This window comes from Pinus tabuliformis, chromosome J (genome assembly GCF_031772625.1).
Source record: "Pinus tabuliformis cultivar Carrire ecotype Pingquan chromosome J, CPIR1, whole genome shotgun sequence".
NCBI classification, from domain to species: domain Eukaryota; kingdom Viridiplantae; phylum Streptophyta; class Pinopsida; order Pinales; family Pinaceae; genus Pinus; species Pinus tabuliformis.
Window position 1 is genome coordinate 286,381,976 of NC_142295.1, and position 24,804 is coordinate 286,406,779.

The 24,804-nt window shown below is 34.6% G+C and overlaps 2 pseudogenes; both read left to right on the forward strand.

Annotated features, from left to right (window-relative positions):
• The first annotated feature begins 483 nt into the window (after positions 1 to 483).
• On the forward strand, positions 484 to 2,847 carry LOC149226898 (copper-transporting ATPase HMA4-like; annotated as a pseudogene).
• Positions 2,848 to 14,153: 11,306 nt separating this feature from the next.
• Positions 14,154 to 16,600, forward strand: LOC149226899 (copper-transporting ATPase HMA4-like; annotated as a pseudogene).
• The last annotated feature ends 8,204 nt before the right edge of the window (positions 16,601 to 24,804 follow it).

Genomic DNA, 24,804 nt, shown 5'->3' on the forward strand with positions numbered 1-24,804 from the left:
GCAAAATTATATGCAAAACTAGACACAAAACTCGATGTAAAACTTGGCGCAAAAGTGATGCACAAATGGATGAAAAAATGGATGCAAAAAATGATTTGAAAAAGGATGCAAAAAAGGATGCAAAAGTCGATGAAAAAGTTGATGCAAGTGTAGGTGCAAAAAGTGGATGCAAATGAGGATGAAAAAGTATGTCAAACAAAAATAGATGCCAAAATTGATGCAAAACCTGGAACAAAACCTGGTGCAAAGGATGACACAAAACTTGGCATAAAATTTGGTACAAAACGTGGTGCAAAACCTATCGCAATACCTGGTGCTAAACTTGGTGTAAGATTTGGTGCAAAACTTGATGCAAATTTTGTGTCAAGTTTTGCACCATATTTGATAAATGGATGCAAATAGCACCAAAAATGGGCTCTAGATGCAAAAAAAGAAGTAAAAAGGGACGCTAATCGTTGGTTTTGTTGTAGTGTAGATATCACAATGTGGAAGAGGGAGAAAACAAAAGCAGAATGCAAGGATGACATGAAAACTCCCTTTTTATCGTCCTCATCCATGTGTGTTCCAAGCTATGCTTCTTAGGCTTCACGAGTAGACATAGATGCTTTGGATGTGAGGAAGGCAGCATTCGAGGTGAGAGGTATGGAATGTGCTTCTTGTGCAGGAGCCATAGAAAAAGCTCTCAAAGGCCTTCCTGGGATTAAAAATGCGACTGTGCCTCTTATTCAAAATAGATTTTTAGTATTCTATAGGGCGACCTTCATTGATGTAAGACTAATTTTCCTTCTCAACCTAGCAAAGAATAATTACCCGTGCAAATAAATATTCCTTATTTTTTATTGTCAGAAGACTACAACACCCATATTTCCAAATTCAATGGTCTATTCATTCTAATTTTGTAGTAATACAAAATCAAGATCTAGTAAGGAACTAGGACCACAACAGATTTCCCCTACCAATTTCATAGTTCATCCTACATCTACACAATTTCCATGTGTAGGAAGTAAGATGTTGTCATCTGTAGAAAGTAAGATGAAGATATCAATTCAATGGTATATGATTCAATGCCTAATCCTGCTAAATAGGGGCCCTGCCACGATCCCATTCCCTTAAGTCTTCAATTTTCATAACAAAGGTTGTACTCCTATATGGTGTAATTGTTTAGTTTGAATGTTATCCAGAAAAATTCCATTAAAGAAGCAATAGACAATGTAGGGTTTGAGGTAAAACTAACAGAGGATGGCACTAAGGATAGTATCATGGTAGTATGTTGTATAAGAATAAGGGGATGACTTGCACAAGTTGCTCATAATCTATTGAAATTTCACTTGGGAAAATCCAAGGAGTCAAGAAAGCAGTGGTTTCTCTTGCCCTAGAAGAAGCAAAGGTGCACCATGTTCCCAACCAGGTCAATATTGCTCAAATAATTCAAGAAGTTAGAGATGCAGGGTTTGAGGCTGACCTAATCAATGCAGGAGATGAGACCAATAAAGTGCATTTAAGATTGGAAGGAGTAAGTTCCAGCAAAGAAGCAAAGCTGATTGAGATTTCTCTACAGTCCTTAGCTGGTGTGAACTCTGTTGAAATGGATTCAAATTCAGACAATGTGAGTGTATCATATGACCCAGATCTAACAGGCCCAAGGTCAATAATCCAGTGCATTCAACAGACAGGCCTGGAACCAAATTATTACAGAGCACACCTATGCAGTCCTCTAGGAAGAAGAGATTGTGACAGACAAGATGAAATTAAATGTTACAAGAAATACTTTCTTTGGAGTTGTGTTTTCTCAGTTCATATCTTCTTTTTATCAATGGTTTTTCCAATGATATCTCCATGGGAGGACCTAAAATTAGTTAACGGGCTGACCCTTGATAACATCCTAAGATGGGTTCTCTGTACTCCCGTACAATTTATCATAGTTCGCAGGTTTTACGTTGGTGCATATCATGCATTACACAGAGGGTCAACAAACATGGATGTGTTGATTGCCTTGGGCACCAATACTGCTTATTTCTATTCAGTCTATACTCTTTTAATATCACTCACTTCTAATGCTTTCAAGGGGTAGGACTTATTTGAAACTAGTGCACTACTAATCACCTTTATTCTTTTGGGGAAATATTTGGAAGTTCTTGCAAAGGGAAAGACCTCAGATGCTAATGCAAAATTGATGGACCTTGCACATGATACTACAATTTGTTAACTTTAGATGATGATGGGAATGTGACCTCAGAGATGGAGATAACTAGTCAACTTATCCAACATAATGACATTATTAGGGTTCTTCAAGATACTAAGGTTCCAATAGATGGGATTGTGATAAGTGGTCAGAGCCATGTTAATGAGAGCATGATCACAGGTGAGACTAGGCTTGTTGCAAAGAGGTATGGGGATAAGGTCATAGACGGAACATGAATGAGAATGGATTTTTTCTTGTTAAAGTCATGCATGTGGGTTTAGAAACTACATTGTCTCAAATTGTACAACTTGTAGAAGTTGCCCAGATGGTTAGAGCACCTGTGCAAAAAACATGCTAATAGGATTTCTAGGTCCTTTGTTCGCTTCGTAAGTATATTATCTTGATAAGAAGTTTATTTGTTCCAAGAAAATTTTGAGGGAAATTGGACTTCTGTTGATGGCATTCAGGTTGTTGCAGTTGCTATTATAACCTCGCTTTGTTGGTTCGTTTAAGGGGAAGTTGGGATCTTTCCTCAAACATGGATCCCACCATCGATGAATGGATTTGAGTTGGCATTGCAGTTTGGAATATCAGTACTTGTCATTTCTTGTCCCTGTTCTCTAAGACTTGCAACTCCAAATGTAGTGCTAACTCAACAAGCATAATGTGAAAGTTTTGAAATGCAGCAAAGCGCTGAGAAATCATAACCATGTCTCCATTTAACAGAACGTTGTTCCCCACTGATATCCCAATGATACCAGTGGGAGGAACAAAAGGAACATTGTTGTTCTTAACTCAATTTTGTGCTATAGCTAGCTGGTTCATAGATGGGATTTGGGCATTAATAATACCTACAAGTAATCTGATTCATGTGTTAGCAAAGGCTTCAAGAATTGTAGGATATGCTCCATATATTCTCAGGTTTGAAGTAGTTGTACTCTGAGCATGCTTTGAAATAGTTGTATTGTACTAGAAGAAGTGCATAGGGTGGGTGTTCCATCAACTCCTTGAATACTGGGGTCATTGTAATAAAATGTTATGAAGAAAGACTACATTATTTGTGTGGTTGCACAAGCATGGGTACAGGGAAAGTATACATACTTCGTCACCATATTTTAAATGGAAGAGAAAGAAACATGAAGTACTATAATAAATAGTTGAACCATAAATGATCCATATCTTGAATGATCTTTTGCCAAGAGATATTTGTGTCTACATATTGGATGATGTTTGGAAAGGGTATCTTATGGGAACAAGACGATTGTAATTTTTTTCCTACATCAAGGTGAAACTATATCATCTCAGTCCAATCACTTTGATAAAAATATGTGTCTTGTGCTCAGAACCTTCTTACTGTATCCATATTTTCCCACTTTTGCGCCTTGTCTAGCAACATTTTAGTATTTTAGTCCACATACACAATATTGGAGCAACACTAATTGAATTGAAAAGCCATAGTTCAAGAATATAAACACATGATGATGTTGCTGAGAACCTCCCTTGCCATTGGAGCTGCAAAATGCATTTGGGAAATTGCAGTAACGTTGGGAGCAACCACAGAGACCTGCATAAAAGCAACCACATTCAATAAGATCAAGATTATATATATATTGATCCTGCAATTCTTCAAATCTGTGCTAACACAAGATTTGGGTTACTTGTAGGTTTTAGTAATGATCAAATTCCATCTTTGAACCAACTAGCTATAGCACAGAATTGGGTTAAGAACAACATTTTTCCTTTTGTTCTTGCCACTGATATCATTGGGATCTCAATGGGGAACAAGGTTCTGTTTAGTGGAGATAAGGTTTTAATTTCTCAGCTCCTTCCTCCATTGAAGAACTTACACACTGCCCTTGTTAAGACTTCACTCAATCAGCAAATTAGGGTGTCTACACCTCACTCTATGGCCATACTTTCTACATCTGCACCCCCATTTGCTGGAGCGCAATTTTGGGCTCTTCAAAATGGATATGACAATGGCTTATGATGTGGACTTGATGCGAACTCAGGTAAGGTAATTCCTACTTTTTTTGCTTGGTCTTAACTAAGATTTCAACCCTTCTCAGAGTTTGTACAAAAATGCTTTAATGTGTTGATCCTGATTGTGGTTTGTTATGAAGGATAGGCAATATGACATAGTTATTAATTGCAATTAGTATGTAGTTGTTATTTCTAATTGAAACTATAAATGAGGCAAAGTGCAGGTCCATCTCTTTCTGCTCCACACCCTGTTGGTCATCCTATTGTAGCTCCTCCTACAAGGAAAGTCTGGAGCATTGCCAAGCTTGGTGTTGATGAAAAATCTCTAAAAGAAAATTTGGACTATGCTTATGGGCAAGGCATTGACGATATGGGATAGTGAAATATACCTAATAATATTTAATAATGAAGAAAGTGAAACATAATTTATATATAATAATAATAATAACTCAACTTAATTATTTAATACTGAAGAAAGTCAAACATAACTCATATACAATAAAAAATTTAAACGCACCTTAATTATTTAATAACAAGTATAATATATAATAATTCAAGATAATCTATTTTATTCAAATTTTTTCTTAAATATATTTCCATATTTTCCATATTTTCATATAAAAAATAAAGAAATGGAGATGGAGATTGAAATTTTAATTAAAAATATTGGAATGAAAATTTAATCTTATAACTCATTTCTTTTTAAACATTAAGAGGGATCAAATCTCTTGAGATGCACTGTTAAGATGGATTAATATTAGATGTTTTTTATGTGGCATGGTAACAAAATTAATATTTTCAAATATTACAACTTTGACATGGAAATATTTATGTCATTAAAGATTTTGATATATCCACACATATTTAATTAAAAGAAATATTAAGACATTTTGGAACATAATTTTCGATTCTTTGTGTTGAATTATATATAGTTTTTTAATATACATGATTATTTTCATTTTATTTTGGATAGACATTAATTTTTTTATTTTTATTTTTATTTTATTGGAGACATGACATAATTACACATCACCTACATACAAGGTTGTAGAATGCGCAAATCAACACAATAACTATTATTATTGTTAATTTACATGTAAATAAAATTCATTTTTATAAAAATATTTCAATTCTAATAATAAAGATAGAGAATCTCATAAAACTTTACCATGAGAATTATTTTTAAAATATATTTTAAATTAAATAAATTAATTTTAATGTTTTAAACTAATATTTTTTTTATTTAAAAAAAATTAATTTCAAAATTAGCATCTTATTTTTTTTATTTTAAAATATCAATGACTTTCATATCAACAAAGAACAATTATAATCACACATAAAATCTTGATTGTTAATGTTATCCCCAAAAAAATTGAAAATGGAACATCTAGTACAATATGATATAGGAAATTTCTGTATTCAAGCTTTTGTGATCCATAATGAATTAAGCAAAGTCTTTCGGTAGAAATCACATAAGAGAAAGTTTTGGCCAAAGCATTTTGAACCAACAAGTGTGGTTCATCATCATGACCAATGAAGAGGCAAACCATGGCAAAGGCTTAAATAAAGAGCAATTTAGAGACATAATTTCAAGTAACGGCTATATTTGAACAATAATATTTAAATTATGATATTAATTTACTAATACATTAAAAACAAATATTATTAAGTAATGGCTAGTTTTTGAAAAAAAATAATTAATAATGAGATTATTTTATTAATTTATTAAAAAATATTAATAAGTAATGGCTAGTTTTCCAAAAATAATATTTAAATTAATTTAATAAAACCAAATATTACTAGTTTTTGAAAAAAAATATTTAAATTATGATATTAGTTTATTAATTTATTAAAAACAAATATTAATAAGTAACCACTAATTTTTGAGAAATAATATTTAAATTAATTTAAAAAAAAAAAGGAAGTCAAACTCTAAATGAGGGAAGTAAAAAATTATAAAAACGAGTCAAGGCCCTAATCAAGACAAGATCATTTGATAAATAAAATGAACTAATTTAAAAATAAATAATGGAAAAATAAATAAAATTAAACAAAAATATACACAACTCAAAATAAATAAATAAATAAATAAATATATATATATATATATATATATATATATATATCCAAAGAAAGTAATCAATAAACAAAATAGGGTCAACATTAAAATATGGGGTTGAAGCCTATTAAACAAATAACAAAAATACTAAAAGAGTTAAGAAGAAATAGGATGATAAAATACATAGAAAACAAGAAGGATCAAGAAAATAAACTATAATGAAGAATAAATCAACAACAAATAAAATAAAAAGGACACCAATACCTACATAGATAAACAAACAAACAAAATAAATCTAAAAAAGAAGCCTAAAAAAAAACTAGGAGGAGAGGACAAGGACCCAACTTCTATTAATATTCCAACCATCATCTTTATTCAAATTATTGGGTCTTTTTTCAATTTCAAGGGCCTCCCTCAATTTACAATGATGGAAATGAGTAACCCTAGCAACAGCTTGGGCCTCCTCAATGCAGATGTGATGCTAATATTTTTTGCATGCTCCACCAAAGCATAGGAGCAGGCCCTGCCATGCTTGATGTCAAGAGCATGCTCAGGAATCCTTTGATTAATCGAGCGACCAATATCACCAATGTAGAGAGTCCCACAAGAGCATGGGATAACTTAAACACCCTTCATATTCTTGGAGTCTACTAGGTCTTTTACAAATCTAAGGATCCACTAGAATCCTAAATTTTACACAAATTAACATTTTCAATCATAATCACACATAAAATCTTGATTAACAATATTATTTAAAAAAAAAAAACCTAAAAATAAATCATTTAATATAATATAATATAAGAAATGTTAAATCCTAAATTTTACACAAATTAATATTTTCAAATATGTGTAAGTATTTAAAGAAAATAATATATTTTATTTATAAATAAATATCATATTTATAATTTTTATAAACAATTTTTTCCCAATTTTACATAAATTAATATATATATATATATAAACAATAAAATATTTATTTTTTAATTAATAAAATAAATATCATTATTTTCATAAACCATATTTAAATGAAAATTAGATTTTTTTTTTTTAAACCAGATTTTTACTCAAATTAAACTATTAAGTAATCCTTTATATTTATAATAAAATATTTAAAGAATACTTAATATTAAAACCTAGATAATAAAAATTATATTGTAATACATGTAATTCTATCCTAAAACCATAAGTGAATTGTTTTGATTTTTCCAAATTCAGATTCCTCCTCTTAATCTTGTTTTGTGACACTCGTATCAAATGAGTTTATAACTTTCACATATACAATTAATTAATTAATTATAATTTTATATATATATATATATATATATTACATTACATAAATACATTATAATCAAAATTTAACATAATTATGAATTTAATATTTTGGTACAAATTAAATGTATTTTTTTTTTTCTTCAAGTGCAAGTTGCTTGGACAAAAGAAATAGATTATTTGTATCAATAAATATTTTTATTTGATTCATGTTGATTTTGCATTCTTTTGCAAAAATATTTAACTAGCAATTGCACCACATGTTGCAAAGGAAATAATAGCAGAGAAGAAATAAGTCAGATTTATATGCAATTTTGTTTCTTTACTAGCGTTTAATTTTTTATCATATGTCATGTTTAAGGGAGATTTCAACCAGGCCAATATTTCAAAATATGTTGAAAGTGAATATAATGCACAACACTTCACTCCAAAGGATTTATGAAAATTATCTTCATTAAGATTATGGAACCTTTATAAGTAAATTATTTAAATCAAACATTTCATAACAAACTAATCTCATATCACCTTAATTCACAATGCAATGTATAATATTTTTTGTTCATTAAATATTGGTCTAATTTTGTGAGGAAATTTTAATAGAAAGACTTTAGTAGTAAGGGGAACATTAATAAACTCTCCCATCATTTGTTATATGATTTTGTTAATTTAGTTACTTATTGCTTCTTATCCTTATTTCACTCGTGTAAAATGTCCAAACTATAAAATAATGGTATTAGTTTGTTGGTTTTTTGGACTATTATATTTTATCTAACTCAATCATTTCCATAGCCTCAACTAGGTGTCCACCATTCTCTTTCCATAGTGACTCAACGATAAGTGTCACAATTTGTTCCTCACAATTGTTAAAGTAAAGGACAAATTCATTCACATTATGCTTGAAAACTTTATACTAAGAGTCTTGATTCATGAAATTTTGTATCCTCCCCTTTTGTTGTTTTAATTTGTGTCATCTCAAAAAAATGTTTCACCAATAACCTATGTTATTGCTATCTTAGCACTAACATTGCCAATAGGTTTGCTTGCTTGACATTAACCACAACTAAATTTGTAGTTTCAATTGCAAATTTCATGCCTCCATTCCATTTTTGCTATAGATGACAAAGATCCCTAAAATCTATAGATGAATCATCATCATGAAAGCTAGGAGGTTAAACATGAAATTGAAAAAAAATTGTTGAAGTTCTCGGAGATGGGTCGCATTTTCACTATCAAGAGTCCATTTGTATCACCTATGGCGTTAATTAGGAAGGGTCATTAATTTAGATGGATCATTGATTGTTGAGAGCTTAGCTAGAGGACTATCAAGAACAGATATCATATTCCAAGGATTGGTGAATTGCTATAGTTGCATGATGCCATTATATTCACCAAGATAACTCCAACACAAAATTAATGAAATTGTATTTTGAAATAAATAATGTTAGAAATTAATTATTCAGCCAAAAATGTAGTATTTTATGGGAAAATTTCCTTGTGATTAATTTCTGGTCATTTTTGAAAATATAATTGTTGAAAGTTTTGGTATGCCCACTTTCAGCAATTTCATTGTTGCACATGTCAATTGTATTGCCAAAATTAATCCCAAGGAACATCTTGACAAAGTTTGTGTTTTAAGTTGTGGTGTCTCTACAGCTAATTTACTTCCATATTTTTTTTCTAATCATCCGTTTTCCATTTTAAATTATTTCCATATACATATCCATGATGAGAAATATTAAGGACTATAACTGTCCATATTCACTAAGCAGTTACATATATTATCTATAAAATACCAAAATACATGTTATGCCATCATTACATCAAGAAGGTCCCCATACCAACCAATGCAAATATGGAAAAAACATGCTAAACTATCATTGCATCAAAACAACCTTCCTCCAACCCAAACAATGTACTACAAGTACATGAGATATAAATCCTATATGTAGCTTTTCACAATATTTTCTATGTCAATTAGATGATGTAAGCATTAAATAGTTATGCCCATTACCCCAATGCTCCCTCCATTTGAATAATTTTGCCTTGCTGGAACAAGCTCCACTATGTAATTAGCAGGGGAAAGAAGCCAATCCATCTCTCTGCACCATTTGGTCTTCCTCTCCTCTGGCAATGGCTCAAGCCTCCATAGTTCCCCAAACATAGAAGTTGTCAAAGAACATTTTTAATCCAAACTATATTACCACTAAGGGATCCATTATGATGTAACCTAATTTCCTATTCAAAGAGATATTTCTAAAACAAATTCAATAAATTCAGTTAGGAGCAGAGAATGAAAACAGATTTTGGTGGTTTACATCCATCTTCAATGTTTTCTCAAACCCTTAATCTCCTAAATGGAACAATAATAACAAAATGTTGTAAATTTTTCTCAAACATTATATTAGTCACTACATAAACAGGAAGGCATGGCTTGACGGGCCATGAATTAATTACTACATCACTATCTATGAAGGTATAGATATCACAATGTTAAGTCGAGTAATAGATATCACAATGCTGGAGAGGGAGAAATCGAAGGCAAAACGCAAGAATGACTTGAAAACTCCCTTTTTATCGTCCTCATTGTTATCCTCCACAATGTCCGAGGCCGAGAGGAGATCGACGAAGGTAACCATAGAACAAGTTTTCAGTTTGGTAGCTAACCCTACCAAACTAGAGAGGGATCTCTCTATGATCACAACCAATGAATTGTCTAGAAAAGGAATATATTTTAGGCTAGGTATGCTAGGATCAGGTAGGTCTTGAAAGTTTTAGAGTTTTGATGTTGGATAAGTGATGAAAACCAGGTTTCTAGGTCAAAGGATCAAATGGTTACAGCAACAAAGATATGGAGGAGCAAGGTAGCGATAATTCTATGACAAATTTAGGGTTTGTCGATGTAGTGTGGTGTTTGAAAGATGCAGAAGGGTCTTAATTAGTATGAGCACATGAATTCATTAAACATGAAGGAAATTAACACATAATAATATTCCCATTAAAAAAGAGCTTCATGCAAAGAATTTTGTTTATAAACTTTTAGGAAAACCACTGAAGAATTTATGAATGGAAAGATAAGGTGAATATATTTCATATAAAGCTATAACAGAGAAAAAAAACATCACAAACTTACTGCACATGAATTCCTAGATAATAGCTGCAAACTGCATCCTTTGATTTCCTAAAAATGTTCAACTACAAGATATAATAGTTCTCCCCTCTGATGTCCAACCTGTTCTATGACTGAGAAAATGATACATAAAGATGAAAACAACATATTCTTTCTCTCATAGGTCGAATCCATGAGCATAGGAACTACTCCATGAGGTGTTCCAACCAAAACCCTAAGGACTAGGGAGGTTAAAACAACTCCTCCAGTTAACCTTGACTCCAACCACTCTCATAAATGAGGCTAAATTTACATCAAAACAACTTTAACAAGACTAATTACCCACTATTACATCATATTTACACTAGGATTAATTAATTACATCATAGAAATCTGAATCCAACTGACCAAACTGGATAAAAACTACCACAAACAAAAACGCAACGAATTTATGAGAAAACGCAATGAAATTGGAAAAAGTAGTCTTTGAAGGCCTTCCTGAAGTCCAAATCCAGACCTTCATAGCTCATTGGAACGCTGAGGATGACCGCTACAAAATGGACTCTTTAAGAGCTCAAAAAGGTTACTCCTAGCCCATCAAAAATGCATTCTCCCACAAGTACTATGGAAAACGCACTGTGGCCTCCATCAGGGTGGCAGAAAGGTGGTTTTTTATGGTTTTTTTACTTTTTCACCTGTTAAAATTTGTCAAAAGTATGTTCCCCTCAAGGAAAAAATGATGTATGGACCATGAGGAATCTAGAAATGCAAACCAAACTTCATTTGGAGTTCCCCAACTAAAGTGCAGCATGGGGGATGTTGCGTTTTCTCCTCTATGATTGTGCTAAAATATGCAAAAATTATCAAAAAACTAAATTTCCTCCAAAACTCTTCAAAATTGGTATGTGAGGTCACCAAGTGGTATTTTATGCTATGAGGGAGGCATCAACAAGAAAATCTAACTTTTCCTTCCCTTTTTTCTTGATTAGGGTTTCATTGAGCTTCTCCTTCAATTGCTTGATCTTAACCCTAGAAATAATGTTTGTTGTGTAATAATGGGAAGCCATGTGTTTATACAATCTTTTGTCTCTGTTAACCCTCCTTAGAAGCTTATCCAAGTGACAATTTACCTTGTCAAGCCAAAATTCCCTATCTTCATTTATTTTTGCTTCAATTAGGTCAACAGAAGTCATCTACTCTCTTTGTTATTGAAGTGATCTTTTGAGGCCTTTGGTCCTTGGCATTTTCCTTGTTACTTTCTCTTAATGTTCCTCTGAAACTTCTGCATCCATCACTGCCTTTCCCTTGACATCCTCTTTACCAACATCAACCCCATACTTTTCCAAAAGTAGTTGCTTTACCTTCAATTGTTGATTTTCCTTCTCTAGAAATGAAATCATGAAGTTTGCCTTTGATAAACTGTCCTTGAGATTTTCTATCTCGACATCTTTCTCCTTTATGACCTACTCCATTGTTTTATCCTCCTTACTAGCCTCCAAGTCAACCATGTCAATGTCAAGATGACAAGTTTCCTCATGCTATGATTGTAATCCATGTTTTGTAGATGTTGCTGATGTGAGCTTGGCCCCTTCCACATGATGTGGAGTAAACACAAGCCTCTTTCCCTTTTGATAAGTCTAAGTTACTTCAGGCCTAGATATCTTCTCAACTAAAGTTCTCTTTGAAGAACTACCTTTCACATGCTTAGGTGGGGCTGATGATGTACTTGGGCTTGCTGGTTGACTAGTAGAAGACAATAAAACATCTGATTGAATGAAAGTTTCCCAAGTGATATTATTCTGAGTCAACTGATGCAGTACAATAATCTTGATGAGGGCATGGTGGAAAAGGCTCTTTTCATGGTCACTCTACCTATGTTGCACCTTTTCTGCCATCTTAGCCAGACTTTTATATAGGTAATATGCTAGGTTTAGTGGCTTTACTCCATTGAAATGCATGAGTAATTTGACATGGTATTTGCAAAACCTTGAGAATCTGTCTTCACATGTAAAGTATTTCATTATGACCTTCATCAATGGAGAAAATTTGTCAAGGAGCTATGTAAAAGGAAAAACTTTCTTAATGGTTTGTCTATAGTGGATTTTGATGAAGGGTTGCAAGTTTTGCAGGACCAAATCTAAGTTCTTAAGCCATTTTTCTCCATTATTAGGTATCCCTGTGGCTATTGCTATGATCTCTGTTGAAATAGTGAATTTGACACCTGCAATAATAACCTTATCCCTCCTCAAATGAGTGGCAAACAGACTAATCAATTTATCATGGTATTTGACCCTTTCAACCAACTCACAAAACCCTATTTAACATTCTGCATTCTCAAAGCACTGCTTGGACAATGGGGAAGAGATCAGCTCCTCAGTTTTTAGTGGTTCATACCTCAAGATTTTACCTCCTTTGTTATAGGTTTTCTTCTCCTCCTCCATTTGACTGTTTTGTAAGTGAAATCCTAGTTAGGAAAATAGGAAATTGGAAAGATGTGATGAGATGGAGGGTTTAGGGAAGGGGAAGAGGGGTCAGAAAATTTAGGGAGGTGGGCAGGGGTGTTAGGGAACCCTAGGAAGTGGAATGAGATAAAATGAGCAGAGGGTATGGTCTAGGGAATTAAAACATAGTCAACTAATGAAATAGAGAGAAACGCAGCGAAGGTAGCAAAATAGGTTTTGCATCATGAAATCAAATGAAACAAGGCTATAGAGAGACGAGGAGGGTTCAATTTACTTGCAAGAGGTTAATAGATACTTGCATTTTCTTAAAAAACCTTTCAAAACCAGTATTAGGGCTTGAAACAAGAAAACACATCGAAATTACAACAAAACGCAATGAAAATGAGAAAAAGCAATGAATGGTTCTAGAAAACGCAGCGAAATGCAAGGAAAACGCTACGAAAACACAACGAAATGGTTCTGATGACCCTTGGGAGTGTTTTTACCTCTGAAAATGTTAAGAAACTGTCTTTTCTTGGATGAGAGCTTATTTGGCAATGAACATAAGGGTGAGAGGTGGAATGAAGTGGTATTTATAGGCTATAGAACTCAACTTTATAATGGTAGGGTGGCCAGCCATAATTTTCATATTTCTTTTGATAAAACTATGTAACTTGGAAATTTTACATGCAGCTTTGAAACATAACTTATTACATCATTTTAAAGTGAATTACACTGAGAAACATAACTCTTTGATCAAAACCTGCCACTACTCCTTCATTGCCCGGTTTATTGAATGAAATGATAGTTTTGATGACTCTAACCCTAATGGCCTATTGGAGACACTGAGTTGAATGAAGACCATGGTGACATGACTAAGATGATGATGATTATTTTTTTAATCATGGCACATCCAAGTGAGTGATGGAAGTGACCAGAACATGAAAATCTTGAAGGAGTAGCAATAGACCTAGACACACTAGCCAGTGACCAAATTTTATTCTGAAAACCTAGTGACATGATAAAATTTGACTTGAGACTGCTAACAAAACTTGGTAAAAGCATATTTGATCACTAGTGACATGCATGATTGATTGACACTAACACTCATCCATGTGTGTTCTAAGCTATGCTTCTTGGGCTTCACGAGCAGACATAGATGCTTTGGATGTGAGGAAGGCGACATTCAAGTTGAGAGGTATGGAATGTGCTTCTTATGCAGGAGCCATACAAAAAGCTCTCAAAGGCATTCCCAGGATTAAAGATACAATTGTGGCTCTTATTCAAAACAAAGTTTTAGTATTCTACAGGGAAGCCTTCATTGATGTAAAACTGATTTTCCTTCTCAACCTAGAAGACAATAATTTACCCATGCCAATAAATATTCCTTATTTTTTACTGTTAGAAGTCTACAAGACCTATATTTGCAAATTCTATGGTCTATTCATTCTAATTTTGTAGTAATATAGAATGAAGATCTAGTAAGGAACTAGGACCACAATAGATTTCCCTTACCATTTTCACATAATCATATATAGGGACAGCAGTATTCATTTTAATTTTGTACTAATACAGAATCAAGATCTAGTAAGGAACTAGGAACACAACATATTCCCCCTGCCATTTTCATAGAATCATGTATAGGAGCCCAATATTATATTGCTTCATAGTTCATCCTGTATCTACATAACTGCCATGTGTAGGAAGTAAGATGTTTCTAGGTGTAGAAAGTAAGATGAATACAAAATTTCAATGGTATATGATTCAATGCCCAATCCTGCTAAATAGAGGCTCTGCCACGATCCCTTTCCCTTGAGTCTTAAATTTGCATAGAAAAGGTTGTACTCCTATATGGTGTAATTGTTTAGTTTGAATGTTATGCAAAAAAATTCCATTAAAGAAGCAATAGAAGATGTAGGGTTTGAGGTAAAACTAACAGAGGATGACATTGAGGATAGTACCATGGCAATATGTTGTATAAGAATCAGGAGAATGAATTGCACAAGTTTCTCATAATATATTGAAATTGCACTTGGGAAAATCTGAGGAGTCAAGAAAGTAGTTGTTTCTCTTGCCCTAGAAGAAGCAAAGGTGCACTATGGTCCCAAGCAGGGAAATATTGCTCAAATAATTCAAGAAGGTAGAGATGCAGGGTTTGAGTCTGACCTAACCAATGCAAGAGATGAGACCAATAAATTTCATTTAATATTGGAAGGAGTAAATTTCAACAAAGAAGAAAATTTGATTGAGATTTCTCTATAGTGCTTAGTTGGTGTCAACCCTGCTGAAATGGATTCAAATTTAGACAATGTGTGTATCATATGACCCAAATCTAACAGGCCCAAAGTCAATAATACAGCGCATTCAACAGATAGGCCTAGAACCAAATTATTACAGAACATGCCTATGCAGTCCTCTAGGAATAAGAGATTGTGACAGACAAGATGAAATTAAATGTTACAAGAAATACTTTCTTTGGAGTTGTGTTTTCTCAGTTCATGTATTCTTTTTATCAATGGTTTTTCCAATGATATCTCCATGGGCGGACCTAAAATTAGTTAACAAGCTGACCCTTGATAACATACTAAGATGGGTTCTCTATACTCCCTTACAATTTATCATAGATCACATGTTTTATGTTGGTGCATATCATGCGTTACACAGAGGCTCAGCAAACATAGATGTGTTGATTGCCTTGGGAACCAATGCTGCTTATTTCTACTCAGTCTATACTCTTTTAAAATTACTCACTTCTAATGCTTTCAAGGGGTAGGATGTCTTTGAATTAGTGCACTACTAATCTCTTTTATTCTTTTCGAGAAATATTTGGAATTTCTTGAAAAGGGAAAGACCTCAGATGCTATTACAAAATTTAGGGACCTTGCACCTAATACTATAATGTTGTTAACTTTAGATGATGATGGGAATGTGACCTCAGAGATGGAGATAGGCAGTCAACTTATCCAATGTAATGAAATTATTAGGGTTGTTCCAGGTGCTAAGGTTCCAAAAGATGGGATTGTGATTAGAGGTCGGAGCCATGTTAATGAGAGCATGATCACAGGTGAGGCCAGTCTTGTTGCAAAGAGGTATGGGGATAAGGTCATAGGAAGAACCATGAATGAGAATGGATTTTTTCTTATTAAAGTCATGCATGTGCATTTAGAAACTGCATTATCTCAAATTTTACAACTTGTAGAGGCTGCCTAGATGGTTACAGAACTTGTGCAAAAAATTTCTAACAAGATTTCTAGGTTCTTTGTTCCCTTCGTAAGTATATTATCTTGACAAGCAGTTTATTTATTCCAAGAAAATTTGGAGGGAAATTATACTTCTGATGATCGCATTCATGTGGTTGCAGCTACTATTATAACCTGGCTTGGTTGGTTCGTCTCTTGAGAATTTGGGATCTTTCCTCAAACATGGATCCTGACATCGATGCATGAATTTGAGTTGGCACTGCAGTTTGGAATATCATTTCTTGTCCCTGTGCTATGAGACTTGCAACTCCAACTGCAGTGCCAACTCAACAAGTGCAGTGTGAAAGTTTTGTAATGTAGCAAGGTGTTGAGAAATCATAACCCTATATCCACTGAACAAAACCTCGTTCCCCACTGATATGCCAATGATACCAATGGAAAGAACAAAAGGAACAATGTTGTTCATAACTCAATTTTGTGTTATAGCTAGCTAGTTCAGAGATGGGATTTGGTCATTAATAATACCTACAAGTAACCTAATTCCTATGTTAGCAAAGGCTTGAAGAATTGCAGGATATGATCCATATATTCTTAGGTTTGAAATAGTTGTACACTAAACATGCTTTTAAATAGTTGTACTGCATTGGAAGAAGTGCATAGGGTGGGTGTTCTATAAACTCCTTGAATATTGGGGTAATTGTAATAAAATGCTATGTAGAAAGACTACATTATTTGTGTTTTTGGCCAAGCATGGATACAGGGAAAGTATACACACTTTGTTACCCTATTTTAAATGGAAGAGAAAGAAACATGAAGTAATATAATAAATAGTGGAACCATAAATGATCCATATCTTGATTGATATTTTCCCAAGAGATATTTGTGTCTACATATTGGATGATGTTTGCAAAGGGAATATTATGGGAACAAGACGATTGCAATTTTTTCCCTACATCAAGGTGAATCTATATCAACTCAGTCTAATCACTTTGATAAGAAGAAGTGTCATGTTCTCAGAACCTTCTTACCGTATCCATATTTTCCCACCTTTTCACCTTGTATGGCAACATTTTAGTATTTTATTCCATAGGCACAATCTTGGGGCGACAGCGATTGAATTGAAAAGCCTTAGTTTAAGCATATAAACACATGTTGATGTTGTTGAGAACCACCCCTACCATTGGAATTGCAAAATGAATTTGGAAAATGGCAGTAACTTTGGGAGCCACCACAAAGACCTGCATATAAGCAACCACATTCAATAAGATCAAGATATATATATATATATATATATATATATATTGATCCTGCAATTCTTCAATCCTTTGCTAACACAGGATTTGGGTTGCTTGTAGGTTTTAGTAATGACCAAATCCCATCTCTGAACCAACTGGCTGTAGCATAGAATTAGGTTAAGAACAACATTTTCCTTTTGTTCTTGCCACTGATATCATTGGGATCTCAATGGGGAACGAGGTGATGTTCAGTGCAGATAAGGTTTTGGTTTCTCAGCTCCTTCCTGCATTGAAGAATTTACACACTGCCCTTATTGAGGCTTCACTTGATCAGCAAATTAGGGCATCTACACCTCACTCTATGGCCATACTTTCTACATCTGCACCCCCATCTGATGGAGCGCAATTTTGGGCTCTTCAAAATGGATATGACAATGGCTTATGATGTGGGCATGATGCGATCTTGGGTAGGGGAATTCCTACTATTTTTGCTTGGTCTGGACTGGGAGTTCAACCCTTCTCAGACTTTGTACATAAATGCCTTACTATATTGGTCATGATTGTGGTTTGTTATGAAGGATAGGCAGTATGAGATAGTTATCATTTGCAATTAGTCTATAGTTGTTATTTCTAATTGAAACTATAAATGAGGCAAAGTGCAGATCCATCTCTTGCTGCTCCACACCCTGTTGGCCGTCCTGTTGTAGCTCCTCCTACAAGGAAAGTTTGGAGCATTGCTAACCCCAATGTTGATGAAAAATCTCTGAAAGAAAATTTGGACTATGCTTGTGGGCAGGGCATTGACTGTAGGCCTATTCAACAAGTGACATTGGCCTTCTTTTGAAGAAGTGTGACAAAAACAAGTAAACCTCAGGCAAATTCCCCGGTTTATTGAAAAATAAACAATGTCAGTACTCAGACCCAATTAGATTACATTCCTTGAGAACGCCCTCCTTGACCATTATTCAACCAATTTTAAGAGAAATGGTGGCAATGACGGCTCCTCGGCAATTATTTAGCAAACTTTGAGAGTAATGGAATCTCTGAGTGAATGGTTGGCGAGAGAAATGTTTTGAGCCACTTATTCCCTTACCGCAGAGCTTTGTCGAGACATGAGACCTTGTTTATCGGTTGGAGGATGATATTGAAATCATCGGGGAGGTCAGAGATGATGTTTTCACATGAAATACGTGTTCGTACATGACAGACTCTATATTCAAAAACCCTAAAGCTTGAAACACGAAGCAAAGAAGCTATGCTCGGTAGGTTATGAAGATCTGAGACCGTTCCTTCCAACTACTTTCACTTGTGATGATCGAATGACTTAACATCTTTCAATCTTCTAACATATAATCTAAAGGTGGAAAGTGATGACAGATAGGCAGAGGGGGGGTGGAGCCCCCCGTTTGTTGTGCCAATTGCGTAGCGGGGGGTCACAGGGGGTTTGAGAGGTGCAGCTAACTCCACTCTATGGGGTTCGGCAGTGCCCCGGAAAATTTTGGTTTTGGACCCTATGTTAGATTGGGCAGACCCACCTATGGTTTTGTGCATGATATTCGCACATGGTTTTGGACGCGATGGTTTTCAGTCCATGGTTTTGGACGCGATGGTTTTCGATCCATGGTATTGGATGCTTTGGCATGTATAAATATGTATTGTAACATTGAAAGAAACATAATGAAAAATCAAGTTGGTAGTCTCAGTTTTGGGATCCAGGGGAAAATCTCTGTGTATATGTGTTTTATGTGTTACGCTCTCTCATTGTTTATTTTCTGTGTTTTATAATTTGTATCCAGGTAATTTCTGTATGGGGTTAAGACCTGCATTTGGTATCAGAGCCATTTTGGCTTCAAGGGGATGCCTTTGTTGCTGAGGGGTTTTTCTCGGGCCTGTGGTAGACCCTGTTCAATGGGAGATCTAAGAGATCGATTTTGGTGGTGAAAGAAGATGGCGAGCAGTAGAAAGATAAAGATCGAGAAATTTAATGGTCAGAGTTTTGAGTTGTGGAAACTCAAGATGGAGGATTTGTTGGTGGATAAGGATCAGTGGATCGCGGTAGATCCAATTACTAAACCAACAGGAGTGTCCGATGAAGAATGGAAGAAGTTGGATCGGAAGGCAAAGAGCACAATACGATTATGTGTCTCATATTCAGTATTGATAAATGTATCAGGGGAAGCCATAGCGAAGGAATTGTGGGACAAGTTAGGGACTTTGTACCAATCTAAGTCTTTGGTGAATAAACCGTTCCTGCGAAAAAAACTGTATAACCTGAGGATGAAAGATGGAGACTCGGTGACAGAGCATCTGAATGCATTTAATATTGTGGTAAGTCAACTAGAATTTGTTGATATTAAAATTTCAGATGAAGATAAGTGCATCAGTTTGTTTTGTTCTCCACCAGATTCATGGGATAGTCTGGTTATTGCAATAGGTAGCAATACAACTGCCTTGCAGTTTGATGAAATAGTCTCATCCTTGCTGACGGAGGAGATGAGACAGAAAATATGGAGAGCCGAAATGGTGATGCCTTGTCTATATGGGGACGGTCCCAAAACAGAAACAAAAATAATTCATCGAGTGGGAGATCTAAATCTAAAGGGAGATCTAAATCTCTAGGAAAACCTGTAAAGGTGGTGTACTAGAAATGTGGAAAGGAAGGGCACTACAAAAGGGACTGTAAATCTAAAGCTCCTGATAAAGGAAAGGGATCTGATGATGCCCCTTCTGTAGAGGCGAAAACCACCTCAGATGAAGGTGGGGATGTGTAATTGGCTTCATCAAGTACACATGTGGATCATGAGGCATGGTTGATTGACTCAGGTGCATCTTTTCACTTCACTCCCCATAGAGAGTGGTTATGCGAGTAAGAGAATTACGATGGTGGTGATGTCTTCTTAGGAGATGATAGGAAGGCTAGAATCGTTGGTCGCGGAAAAGTAAAGTTGAAGTTGCAAGGTGGAAGGGTTAGAACACTTCCGGGTGTTCTGCATATTCCTGCATTGGCCAGTAATCTGATTTCTGTAAGCAAGTTGGATGATGCAAGTGTAAAAATAGTGTTCGAGAAGGACACCTGCAAGATGGTTCGAGGAGCACTAGTATTAATGTGGGGAGTTTGGATTGGTACTCTGTACAAGCTGCAAGATAGCATGGTTGTTGATGGGTGCAACGGTTCTGTGGTTCTTGAGAGTGGAGCAGAAAATCTAGTGGTCTCTGGAGAGAAGACCATGTTGTGGCATTAAAGGCTTGGACATATTGGAGAGAAGGGCCTTTGAATACTTCATGGTAAAGGTATGGTAGAAGATATGAGTAATAGCTCTCTGGATTTTGATTTTTGTGAAAATTGTGTATATGGGAAGTAGAATCGGGTGGGTTTCCCCTCTGGTGGTAAGAGGGCGAAACAAATAATAGAGCTTGTGCATAGTGATGTGTTTGGACCTATGAAGGTTCCATCACTGGGTAAGTCTGTGTACTATGTATCATTTATAGATGACTTCTCAGGGAATACATGGATATATTTCTTTAAGAAGAAATCTAAAGTCTTTGACAAGTTTAAAGAATTTAAGGCTTTGGTGGAAACCCAGACAGAAAATAAGATAAAGGTGCTGAGAATAGATAACGGTGTAGAGTTTTGCAGTAAGGAATTTGAAGAATTCTATAAGAAGAGTGGTATAACACGACAGAAGACTACTCCATATACACCTCAGCAAAATAGAGTTGCAGAAAGAATGAACAAGACATTGATAGAAAGGGCAAGAAGCATGCTCAGTGTTGCCGGGTTATGACATGAATTCTGGGCAGAGGCGGTGGAGACTACATGTTACCTGGTCAATGGGTCACCTTCATCAGCATTGGAGGATAAGACTCCACAAGAGGTATGGACTGGTAAGAAACCCTCTCTTTCACATCTAAGGGTATTTAGATGTGATGCATATGTACATGTTCCAATGGAGAAAATAACAAAGTTGGATAGTAAATCGGAAAAGTGCATATTTATTGGGTATAAGGATGGTTTAAAGGGTTATAAGTTTTGGAATCCAGTAACAAGGAAGGTTGTGTACAGCTGAGATGCGGTGTTCAGAGAGGTCAAAGATGTTATTAAACATGAATTCCAACCAAAGGAACCTGAGAAGATAGAGTTTGAGCTAAAGGAGGAAGAATTAAACTCAACAATAGAGGAGGAATCAGAAGATTAAGAGCCACAAACTTCGGGTGTAGGAAGATCAATTCAAGAAAGAAGGTAGCTAGAAAGGTAGAGTCCATCTTCTTTCTGTTCAAATTTTGCTTTATATATTGCTGATGATGATCCCAGAACTGTGAAGGAAGCAGTAGATTCGGAGGATGGAAAACTATGGAAAGAGGCCATGGTTGATGAAATGGCATCTTTACACAAAAATGAGGCTTGGGATCTGGTGGAGTTGTCGACTAGAAGGAAACCCATTGGCAGCAAATGGGTGTTCAAGAAGAAGACAAATGCAGTAGGAAAGGTGGAGAAATACAAAGCTCGATTGGTAGCAAAAGGTTATTCCCAGGTGCCGGGAATTGATTTTGGTGATATTTTTTCTCCTGTTGCCAAGGTAACTTCTATTAGATTACTGTTATCTGTTGTTGCTGCTTTTGATTTTGAGGTAGAACAGATGGATGTGAAGACAACATTTCTTCACAGGGATCTACAAGAGGAGATCTACATGAAGCAACCTAAAGGTTTTGTAGTGAAGGGTAAGAAAGAACTGGTATGCAAGTTAAAGAAGTCTCTGTATGGGTTAAAAAAATCACCAAGGATGTGGTATTAGAAATTTGATACATTTATACGGGGACTTGGCTTCACCAGAAGCAAAGCAGATCACTGTGTGTATTTTAAATTAATTGGTGACCGTGTTAGTTATCTGGTCTTGTATGTGGATGATATGTTGCTGGTTGGAAATGACAAAGAAATTATCCAGGATTTGAAGATCCAATTGTCCTCCAAATTCGACATGAAATATCTTAGTGGTGCAAACTATATTTTGGGCATGTAAATTAAAAGAGATCGAGAAAAGAGGAAGCTCTGGTTAAACTAGAGGAAGTATGTCGAGACAATACTGCAGAGGTTTAATATGCAGAATAGTAGACCAGTGAAGGTTCTTATTCCTGTAGGTGTAAAGTTATCTGTTGAACAGTGTTCCAAGACACAAGAATAGGAAAAGGACATGTCCCATGTTCCATATGAAAGTGCAGTCAGTAGCCTGATGTATGCAATGGTTTGTACTAGACCAGACATTGCACATGCAGTGGGAGTATTGAGCAGGTTTATGTCAAAACCAAGAAAGGAGCATTAGACAGCAGTGAAGAGGGTTTTCAGGTATTTGTGTGGCACTAGTGATTATGGTTTGTGCTGCCAAGGAAGACCAAGATTAGACAGAGTGTTGGATATTCGTGGCTTTGTTGATGCAGACCGGGCTAGAGATCTGGATCAGAGAAGATCTACAAGTGGGTATGTGTTTAACCTATTTGGAGGTGCAGTCAGTTGGATGAATAAGAAACAATCTGTAGTAGCACTATCGACTACAAAGGAAGAATACATGGCAGCCACTCATGCAAGCAAGGAAGCAATTTGGTTGCAGAGATTGTGTTCAAGTATGGGGTTAGTACAGGGAACTATAAGGATAGACTGTGACAACCAAAATGCAATTTTCTTTGCAAAGAACCTTGCATATCATTCAAAGACAAAGCACATTGATGTTCAGTATCACTTTGTGAGGGATATGATAGAAGACAAAAAAGGTGTTGTTGGTAAAGGTGGACACTTTGAAGAATACTGCAGATGCATTAACAAAATCTGTGAGCTCTGAGAAGTTCTCTTGGTGTAGAGAAACAATGGGACTTGCAGGGCTGGATAAATGAATAAGCTCTCTTGTGGCCCCCTATGGAAAGAAAACAACAAGTGGGAGAATGTTGGATTATGTTATATTCCTTCCACAACTAGCCCACATAGTGAACCGGGGGGTTGGGGGGGCGGAGCCCCCCCTTCATTATGCCGATTGCGTAGCAGGGGGGTCACAGAAAGTTTGAGGGGTGCAAGTAACCCTACTCTATGGGGTCTGCCCCGAAAAATTTTGGTTTTGGACCTTATGATAGGTTGGGTGGACCCACCTATGGTTTTGTGCATGATTTTCGCACATGGTTTTGGATGCGATGGTTTTCGATCCATGGTTTTGGACGCGATGGTTTTCGGTCCCTGGTATTGGATGCTTTAGCATGTATAAATATGTATTGTAACATTGAAAGGAACATAATGAAAAATCAAGCTGGTAGTCCCGTTTTGGGATCCAGGGGAAAATCTCTGTGTATATGTGTTTTATGTGTTATCCTCTCGCATTGTTTATTTTATGTGTTTTAGAATTCGTATGCGGGTAATTTCTGTACAGGGTTAAAACCTACAGAAATTTGTATTTTAATTGTAAATTTTATGTATCAAATTACTAAGTACTTATTAAATAAATAAGATTACAATTATCAAATAAATTATATTTTAATTGTAAATTTTATGTACAAATCAATTATTAACTACTTATTAAATAAAGAAAATTACAATTATCATAAACTGAAGAATTTGTTTTAAAATATTTTCAACATAATTACTAATCAAAAGAAAACTTTATAGATTCCCTTTTTTTAAAGTAGCAAAAAAATCATCTAATTTTAAAAAGTGTTGATTTAGAATATATATATATATAAACATATTTTTGACACTTTAAATTTTCTTATCTATCAAGTATGATTTTTTTTTAAATATTAGTGATTTTCATGCTGATTTTGAAAACTGTTGATGCAGCATGAACCCAAATTTTTAAAGGGCCTATTTTTGACATTGTAATTTTTTTTTCATGTGGATTTTGAAAAGCATCAACATTTTTTTGTTAAGGTATATTTTCGACACTTTAAATTTTCTTATGTCCTAAGTATACACAATTTTTTTAAATATTGATTATTTAACTATTTTTCAAGTTGTCTTAGTCCTAAAATGTTTGTTTTTTAAGGGTTTTCCAAATATGTATTTTTTTATTTTCTTTGCAATGTTTTTTATAATGAATTTTTTTTTAAAAGTTAAAAAAAATAATAATAAAATTAATATTTTTGAGGTTAAGATCTCTTATATATTTATATATCATTAATTAACACTTCAATACACATTAAATAATTATTACTAAAAAATAATAATTTTAAATACTTGACAACAAATCCACATTTTTCATATAGATATAAATAAAAAAAATATGTATTTAGGACCTTTATGCTTAAAATTACATCTTAAATAAAAGATTTTTATGAAAAAATTAAATAAAAAAA